Below are 10243 nucleotides of genomic sequence, written 5' to 3'. Positions count from 1 at the left end.
ATAGTGTTAAGACTGTGAAGAGAGGAAAGGTCTATCCAAATGGGAATGGTAGATTATAAGCTCCATGAAAATAGGTATCCCTGATACCTAGCATATTACCTGGTACATTCTAGGTGCTTAATAAGATTTTATTGATTGATAGAATGGGAAAATAGGATGAGATGGAAGTCTTGGTAAGAATGAAGAATAGACTTAGATGGAATAAAGCAAAAGACACATAAAGATAGGAGATTATGATCAGACAGAATGCAAGATGTTGAAGGTGTAATTTTGGATGATGGTAAGTTCTAAGTTGTATTAACTTCTGTGGTTGTTTGAAGTAGACCTGAGATATAGGTCATAGTGTTGATAAGGTTGATAAACTGAGAGGATAAGGCATTTGAGGGGACATCAAGTCCCCAAGTAGAAGGGCAAAAGTTTGGGTGGAAAGGAAAATTGAACTCCTAAAGCAAGCAGAGAAAGTAATGTTGACACCTGAGGATAGCGGCAAGGGACGAGGTGCTATAGTTGGATAGAGTGAACCACCAGGGAAGAGATATTGTTAAGTGATGATAGTAAAGAGAGGGTCTAGAAGTGACAGTGGGGATCAAGGAATGTGTCAGGGGGAATGATAGAAAACATAATTAGCACTAGAGAGGTTGTTATCAGGATGAGGTGTCATCAGGGGAAAGCCAGGGTTCCATGAGCACCAGATGACATAGTGTGAGAAGAAGAACCTTTGGATGACAAGGATTTTGTTAATGATGGAGTGGGAGATTTGGAGGGCAAATGGAAGGGGAAGTCAGAGAAAGATAGGGACTAGAGCATAATTGGACTAAGCTGTAGGGGGATTTGACTGTGAGGAGACATTACAAAGATTGGCAGATGAGTTTGCAAGCCATGTGATGGCGAATTATTGGTTGACAGAATATTCAGTTGATCAGAGTAGAGATCAAGAGGGTCAATGATAATGGCAGTCTGGAAAGTTGTGTGGTGAGTGAGGCCACTAAGGTAGGGCATATATATCAAAGAAAGCCACTTCTCTCTCATTTTCCCCTTTCGCAGAATCAGATCTCTTTGAGATTGATGGTAATGGAGCCAGAAATCTCCTTATAAAGGAAGCCTCTCTCTAGTCCCAGACAGCATGTCTGGTGAAACCTATGAACCCCTTTTTTAAAAAATGCATAGGATTACAAAGGAAAACAATTATATTTAAATATAGTCTCTAGACAAGAACACTGTGATCACGTTTGATCTAGTGGCAGGTCTAGTAACTATAGAAATTGTGATGTGGTGTTGAGCATAAGTGGTATTTCAAGATATCTGTAACAACTGTTATATGATACGAAAATATTTATGATCTCTATTGGTGAAAAAGTCACAGGTACTGCTAATACTACTGTGGTTTGTTGCCTACATTCATAATTGAAAAAAATGCTAGATTTCAAGTTAGTGATTAGTGAAAACAAAAATGTCATTTTTTTCCCAACCAAGATTTTGGACCCCTTGAAATCTATCTATAAACTCATTAGGGGTTCACCGACTAAAGATTAAGAACTCTTGGTCTATTATTATAATTCCACTGAAGTGCATGGTCAGAGCCAGAGTCAAGGCTAGGACTTCAGCTGGTGACTAGGATAGTGATATTCTCTCTTTTCTCCAACTACGGGGGGCCTCTGTAGTGGAGGTAGGGGGAAATCGTGTGGCACTGTTTCTTTATATGATAATTGTCCATAGCATGAAGTGACAGAGCAGGGAAATAGGCTGCATCTATGGCTTAGGTGTCCAGTGAACCTCCCCTCACTTCCATAATTAAGGATCCCCACCTACCTCTGTATCCTCAGTGGTGACAAAAACCAAAGATGATCTGATCTCAATAAAATTTATCCTTAATTTCCCTTCCATTACTCATGACTCATGATTTTCCATACATTTCCCGCAAGTTACCTCTGCTTCAATCCATTGAACCCTGACCAAAAATGGATTTCTTTGTTGTATATCCTGGGATAGTCCCAAAACATGGCAGCTTGGACAAAGGAGATGAATCCCCTTCAGCACCTCAAGCTAATTACCCTGTAATATCTTAGCAGGACAAGTTTTTCATATGGTTGCCATTACAACATATTCCTAAGAGACAATGTGCATTAAAAAGGGATTTTCTAATTCAATGGCCTCTATCTTTCCTCCCCTGACTAAGGTGAAGTCACAGAGCTATCTTTATAACTTCATAATCATTTCCCAAGCAATGCACTGTGCTGCTATAAACAGATCATTAGGAAAAGGCAAATCCACGCAGCAGAAGAGGTGGATTAAACACTGCTTTATAATCCAGTGACCCTAGTCAAAATCCATTAAGAGAAATGTTTCTGTTTCTGGCTTCAGTACTGCTCCTCAGTTTTGAGAATAAGTGTTCCAGATAACAGCATTTGGCTCCCAAAGGGAGATAGTATCTTATGTGTGCTCCTACTGAGGCTGTTATTAGTTTTATTCAGATTTCAGGGACAAACTGTAGGCTTTGACTGGCTTTGTAGGGAGAACTAGTGGAGTATACATAACTGGCATATGAGCACCAGCAGCCAGGATGTGAATTCCCTTGTTAAATGAAAAAAAAAAGTTGCTGTGCTTCCTTCCAAGCAAATTTTTTAGCCTGGAAACACTTATTTAAAATTGAGTAACTCAGCTATATGAGTAGAGGGATAGGAACAGGACTTGGGATTTCATTAATATAGGGAACTCCTGGGTGCTACAACTTCCTCCACCAGTGTAGGTCTTCATTTTCTTTGCAGTCTTAAAGAGTTGCCTGGAGCACTAGAAGGCTGTGATTTGCCCAATATCACAGATGGTATGTTTCAGACATGGGATTCCTCCTGACTTGGAGGTCAGCTCCATCTACTCTACCACATCTTATAGGTCTTTCTTTTTGTTATAGATCCTTTATGTGTGTATACATATATCTATATAGATGTGTTATAGATCTTACAGATCCTTTCTTTTAGTTACGCATTCTCTATCAGATCACATGGACCTGTAAACATATAACAGACTGTGTCTGAGACAGATCAAAGCAGTTCCTGAAATCTACTTGTTCTTTCAATGATGTCCCCTTTGATAAAAAGTAGGAGCTGTTTGTCAAAAACCCTTCATTTGAACTTTTGCACTTTTTTCTTCTTTTGAATTCTGAAGACCAAATGAGTAGTGGGGTTGTTTTGATTTTTATTTTGTGGATGTGACTTAGAGTAGGTATCCTGACTGGCTGTGGGCTTTTTCCCCCTTTCTGGTCCCTCAAAAAAAATCACTTTATTCCTTTCATGTAAGTTTTTGTGCTTGATCTCTTATCTGCTGGGATGGGTTTTGTAGGGTTTAAAGGAGAATAAGCCAAGAAAAATGTTTCTGGACGTGGATGAGTTTCATTGTTTCCATTTCGTTGTGACTAGAGTTGGTTTTAAATTTCTGGCAGCCCAAAAGAGAGTACTGCTGAGTTAGAAAAGTTTCTTGACTTAAGAGAAGAGAAAATAGTACATTATCTTGTTAATTATAGAAATATTCAGAAAAATAATCATTGAATTAACGTGTTCACAGGGAACTCTCAAGGTCATCAGATGCAATCCTCTGGGACCCAGAGTCTGGGTAAAGTCTGAGAATTCTGAGGGCAAACAACTGGCACACAGAAAGAAAGAAAGAAGAGGCACACAGCTGCTTTCAAATATCATTTTGTTCCCGTGCCTTTTTTTAGGAAGCCTCCTTAAAGGTATGGTGGTAGATATTAGCCTGTGGATATGTTGAAGGAAGGAATATTGGTTGAAAACTAGTATTGTGTCACAGTGATTGAATCAGTGAGAAAGGTACTGTGGATGACAGCGAGATGAAGAACTAGCCTGACTGAGTCAGTTTGGTACGTGTAACAAATGGGCTGCCTAGAACTTGGGAGCCCCAGTGTGGATGATGTAGGAGGAGTAAGTCTGTGTGTATCTAAGAGTGAGATGAGAGAGTGTCTGGGAGTTTAACACAGAGCATGTTGGGGTGAGAAAATCTCTGTCGGGTTGATGTTGGGATTAATAGCTTCAGTTAGTGTGTGGAGACTTAGTGAATGAGAGTGTAGACAGTAGGGCTGGTCCCTAACTGCATCTTAGATGTCTCTGTGTGTCAGTCTGTCTCTCTGTTTTTCCTTTGTCTCTCTCTTTGTCTCTGTGTTCCTCTCTCCCTCTCCCTCCCTCTCTCTCTCTCTCTCTCTCTCTCTCTCTCTCTCTCTCTCTCTCTCCTTTTCCCTTTTCCCTAAACAACAAAGTCCGTATTGATGACTTGATTATATTCCACATATAAATGGCAAGTTTCTGAGGTTGCCGTAGTCTCCAGAAGGGAGGAAAATGTGTACGTGCAGGGATAAGAAGACTAGAGCTTTCTGTTTTGAGTGATAGCAATGGGACTTGGCATCAAGTGTTCTTAATATCTCCGTCTTGCCATTTCTACCTTGGTAACATCTCTCACATCTTATTTTCTCCTCTGATAATGCCACCACCCTGATGGAGGTCTTCATTAACTCAAGGGCCTGGGATGGAGAGCCTGTGTCCTCAAGGCCAGCTGTGGCCCTCTAGGTCCTCAAGTGTGACTCATTGACTGAATCAGTCAGATCAACTTCACAGTTTGAATTCTGTCAAAAGGCTGCACTTGAAGACCTAGAGGGCCACATGTGGCCTCCAGGCCGCAGGTTCCCCAATTCTGCAGCCTTATAATCAACTGCCATTTGTTAAATGCTTTATGTGTCAGGCACTACGCTAAGTGTTGAGGATACAGAGAAAGGCAAAAACAGTTCCTGACCACAAGGGGCTTACATTCTAATGGAGGGGGAACAACACATAAATAACTAGTTACATACAACATATACACAGAATAGATGAAAGGTAAAATTAGCTAGGAAGCATTAGCAGCAAGGAGCAATGGGAAACACTTCTCCTGAAGGAGATGGGACTTGAGCTGAATCTTCAAGGAAGCGAAAGGAACTAAGAGGCAGAAATGAGGTGAGAGAGAGAGCATTCAATCAGTACAAGGGCACAGAGATGGGAAATGGGGTGCTATGTGCAAGGAACAGAAAATAGTTCAGTAAAACTGTATGATGGACTGCCCAGAAAGCAGTACAGTTTAAGATGGCTGGAAAGGTAAGAAGAACTTTAAATGCTAAACAGAGGACCTTATATTTGATACTAGAAGTAATGCAACTTCTGGAGTTTATTGAGTAGAGAAGTGATAGGATCAGCAAATATTGGATGGATTGGAGTGGGAAAAGACAGCAAGCAGAGAGACCAATTAATTAGAAGGCTGTTAGAATAATCTAGGCAAGAAGTGATGAGAGCATCAACTAGTGTGGTAGCTGAGTGAATAGAGAGGAACGATAAGGTATGTTATTATTATGAAGGTAGAAACAATAAGATTTATCAATACATCTGATGTGTCGGGTAAGATAAATTGAGGAGTTGAGGATGAACCTGAAGTTGTGAATATGGGTTTGTATGAGGATGGTGGTGTCTTCAACAGTAATAGGGAATTTCAGAAGAGAGAAGGATTTCGGGGGTAGGATAATGAGTCCTTTTTCAGACATGTTGAGTTTGAGATACCTATTGGACATCTAGTTCAAAATGATGCAGGCCTGGAGCTCAGGAAAGAGACTAGAATAGATGCTGGTGGAGACACAAAGATTAGCTTAGAGTCTAGAAGGAAGATCTTGTCATAAATAATTATAATGAAAAATAAAATGTAATAGGTCTGTAAAAGAGATGCAAATAAAGGGAAGAGAATAAGCAGCTATTCCTTATTGTTATTTAAAGCCTGTTATATGTCAGGCACTGTGCTATAAATACCTCATTTGATCCTCACAACTCTGTAAGGTAGGTGCTATTATTGGTGACTGAGGCAAACAGAGGTTAAGTGACTTGCCCAGGGTTTCACAACTAGAAAGTGTCTTAAGGTTAACTTTGAACTCAGGTCTTCCTAACTCCAGACCCAGCATTCTAACCACTGTGCCACCTATGAACATGCCCACTATGTAGGGGATATAGGGAGTCATGACTTATTTATGGATATGATTTAGTACAAAGGTCAAGTTTTTTTATTCTTGGTAGAAATTCATAGTGATGATAAGTATGTGGATGAGAAGTGGAGGAGTATGACTAGGCTTTCTTCTTTTAGTTTTTCTTTTTGCTTAACTTCATTTATATGCCAATCAAAGAAAATACTGGGAGTGAATTGGGCTTAATTACCCTAGCCACTATATAGTTATCTTACTCCAGGGGTTTAATAATAGTTATAAAGAATCTTCTAACCTTAAATCAGATTATTGTCTGGAACCACAGACTTTGAATCTGTATCAAACATAAGAAGTAAAAAAAAAATACTTATTCTTAATCTGGGAGTGTTCTGGCTGGTTTCTGTTGGCTGTCCTTGGTGAGGCATATAGTCTGAAGCACAAAAAAGAGCACAGCTTACTCTTGTTAGGGTGAGACTTTTTGGGTACCACACCTTAGTAAATGGAACAGAGGTTAAGTAGATGGTCTGTTAAACTAAAGTCCAGTGGAATATGACACCCAACATAGGGATAACATTCCTCGGGGCGGGGTGTGCAGAGAAATTATACTCAGCACAAAGAAGAGACATTCTACAGAGAGTAACATGATGATATCATCAGAGGGATGTTCTTCAGTATCGGGGGTTATGAATTGCACTGGCCAAGCATGTGTCCTGGCCACAGGAGTTTTCGTATGTGCCTCTTCACAAATGGTCTCTGGCCTCACTTGTTCCTCTGTGTGAGCCCTTCATAAATGTTCCCTGGTATTGCATATTCCATGTGTATACTTTGTTCCACTGGTGACATGATAATATGTTGGCAAGTATAACCCACATGTACACAGGGGAAGCTGTTCATATCATCTTTTTTTTTTTTCTATCTTGTTTGATTAAGTGTCTAGTTTTGAACTAATGTATCCTCTCATTGGCTGGTGAGAGGAAACACATTATTGGGGGCTTGTGTTTAATGGTTTTCAGTGGGTGCAGCCCTACCCAGAACCTCTAACCTGGGGTAGCTTTTCTTGGCACTCACATGTTCAGGATGTTCATAGAGGCTATAAAAGTAGTGATTCAAGTAGAGTACAATCACTGGTACATGCTATCCTGCTGGAATGGCTTCAAATAGAGTCCTGGCAACAGACTGTGTCTGCTTTCCAAAGACCAGCCTAGCTAAACATGGAAAGGCTCATCGCCAGTAAAAAGACACTTTGGTTATAAATTTGTTGGCCGTGGCAACCCATGAAACAAACAAACAAAAAACCCAAAGTGGCCCTTAATCCTGTGTAGTTTCCTTTCACTTCTGTAGTGACAGTGGTAGAGTTGTAGAAAAGGGGATAGATAGAAGCTGCTAAGAATCAAATCATTTTTAGATTATCTATGAACATTAATTTAACTGTTGTAACTTTAAATGTAAAGTCACAGAGGGATGAGAGGTGGACCAAAGGTGCTTGCCACTGTAAGTGAGGGCATACAGTCTAGAGTCTAAATTGAAGAGGGTTTTCCTGTGGATTATGAGGTCCTCTAGATGCTTCTGGGACTATGAGCTACCATGCCTAACTGAAGGCAACCAACAGAACTCATCCAGGCTAAGAATAAGTCTATTCTTTTGACTTTCTGTGTCAAATACTAATTCAAAGTCTAGGGTCCCAGACTATGATTTGATTTACGGTTATAAAATTCCTTATAACTACTGTTTAACCCCTAATGGGGATACTGTGCCTTCTAAAATTCATTTCAGATATTCTCTGAATATTGTCTAATGACCAATGAGCTGATATACTAATGGATGAATCGTATCAATTTTGACATTCTTACTATAAATGAAACCAGAAGACAAAAGCAAGTTATAGCTAAATGGAAAGATGACTCCCAGGTTCTCCTTGGAGAGTCAAATAAAGAATTTGGCAGAATTGGTTTCATAGTATATCCCAAAGCAAAGAGAAAAATTATTTAATGAAATAGTTTGTCATTTCTTATTGCAGTGCTTGTGATGAATCATTTGCTTAAAAAAAATCAGCTTGAAGATAACTGACACTTATGAGCCAACATCTGTTGTAGCAGAGGAAGAGGTGGGCAAATCATATCCAGAACTCATTAAGACCCTCTAAATTAAATCAATATATACTTTAAAATTCAGTGGCTTCAGTGTAAAAGTGGACATGGGAAAGGAGATGGTAAAAATACATTAGAAAACTCAGTTCAGGAATAAGAAATGAGGGCCATCAAAGGTTTATAGATGGGACAGAAATCTCACACCTTTGTATTGTGAATACTTTTTAAAAAATAGCTTTTACCCAGGAATATTTACTTCAAAAATATAATCAAAAATATGCAAACAGTCCCCAACATATGAGAGGTATATTGTCTTCCCTCCTTATCCCTACCCCAGTCTGTTAGGAGGGCCAGGGGATTAGGTTCATATCCTATCTAAGTTCTTATATAGCATAGTCCCAGTTCCAAGTCCAAAACCCTCCTCTGAGCTTGAGTTCCAGGAACCTTGACTTTTCGGTCAGGCTGGCTGACTGTAACATCTCATCTAGGATACTGGGTCCAAGATGACCATGGCTCAAATTCCCCATGAGTCCAGTGGGAATCATCACTGGCACCTGAAACTGAGAAGGGTAAACAAAACAGAATAGAGACCCCAGACCCATTTTCTTTTTCTCTCACTGGTTCAGTTTGTAGCATCCATACTGTGGGGGAACTATCAACTTCATCCTCTGGACACAGAAGGAAGGAGAACGATCCAGAAAAAGTTGAATACTTTGTTCAAGAAGAGTACTGGTAGGTGCCAGCATCAAATAACATCATAAAAATGAACTTGATCATACTCCAGCAGGAAATGACTGACTGACTACTAACGTGGAAGTCATTTATGATACAATTTTCTGTTTATAGCTAGACCTTTGACTTGTTAGAGTAGAGATCAGAATCAGTATCAAATTAGAAGAATAAAAATGAAGACAAGACATGAAGGTGAGGCAACCTCAATCCAACTTACTGAAATGTATCACTGGAGTGAAAAAAAAATGGAATATGAATGAAAGAACAGATATAAACACAGAGTCTCACCATTTTCTAAACAGTTTACTCAAATATACAAATGGGCATATGATCTTGATTTATATATTTCTTCCAATGGTATGTATAACCCAAGCATGACTGCCTTTCTTTTCCAACTCTTGTCCGTGTTGTCCCAGAAATTTGGAACAGAAGATTCACCTCACATATTAGAGGTCCTCTTTGGTTTCTTCTGACATTTCAAGGATACAAATACAGCATTCTCATTGTCCACCTCTCATTCCTTGCTCTTATCAGTCACTGATACACCTCTTCCTAGCCTACGTTTTTCTGAAGACATCCTTTAGTTCTATTCTTCTTCTATGGGTTTTATGTTCTAGCTTGCTTACACTCAGTACGTTCCTTTTAATTGCCTTTTGCATGACATTCATATTCAATTCTTTAGAGTCTATGGTATTCTAAGTTTTACTACCATTTGGCAACACTAGTAGAATGTTCATATTAAGAAGGTGGGCCTTTGTTTCCAGGAGAATCTTGGGGACATGAAAGGTAATTTCCAATTTCCTGAAGGCAATCCAGCCTTCACTCCTCCTCCTGTTCAATTCTGAGCCCAATTTATGTCCATTCCTACTGTCTTTCCCAAATATACACACAGTTAGGCAAGCTCTATAGATTGTCCATCTAACTGGATGTCAGCATCAGACAGAAAACATTCTACATCCACTTGGTGTTTCTTGTATTTATGGTCAGGTCAAACTCTTTTGAGTAGTTAGCAATCTCTTCCAGGAGGCTGTATAATGTTACTGGACTAGATGCAGCTAACACCATCATCCATCAGCAGGAGCATCTGGAGAGCCTCATTATTCACAGTGATCCCTCTTTGACTTATTCTCTAGTCTAGATCTCTTCTATCAGAGTATATATTTCCATGTTCTTTGGTTTGACTAATATTCATGACCAACTAGGCCAACTCTTTTCTTTGCCAGGAAGATTCTTTGTCAGGAAGTATAATTAATGTAAATAAATTGATATGATAGGGGAACCCAAAGAGCCTAAAAACTGCCTTGGTCATCACATACTTGATCTCCTTGCCAAGCAGAGGTATATGACAACCAAGGACAATGCTAATTTAGAATATAAACTCATTTGTAAAATCTTATAGAGGTAGATGATGGACAGTTATTAACAG

Source organism: Vombatus ursinus, unplaced genomic scaffold (genome assembly GCF_900497805.2).
Source record: "Vombatus ursinus unplaced genomic scaffold, bare-nosed wombat genome assembly UNPS02006779.1, whole genome shotgun sequence".
NCBI classification, from domain to species: domain Eukaryota; kingdom Metazoa; phylum Chordata; class Mammalia; order Diprotodontia; family Vombatidae; genus Vombatus; species Vombatus ursinus.
Note: the sequence above shows the minus strand (reverse complement) of the source record.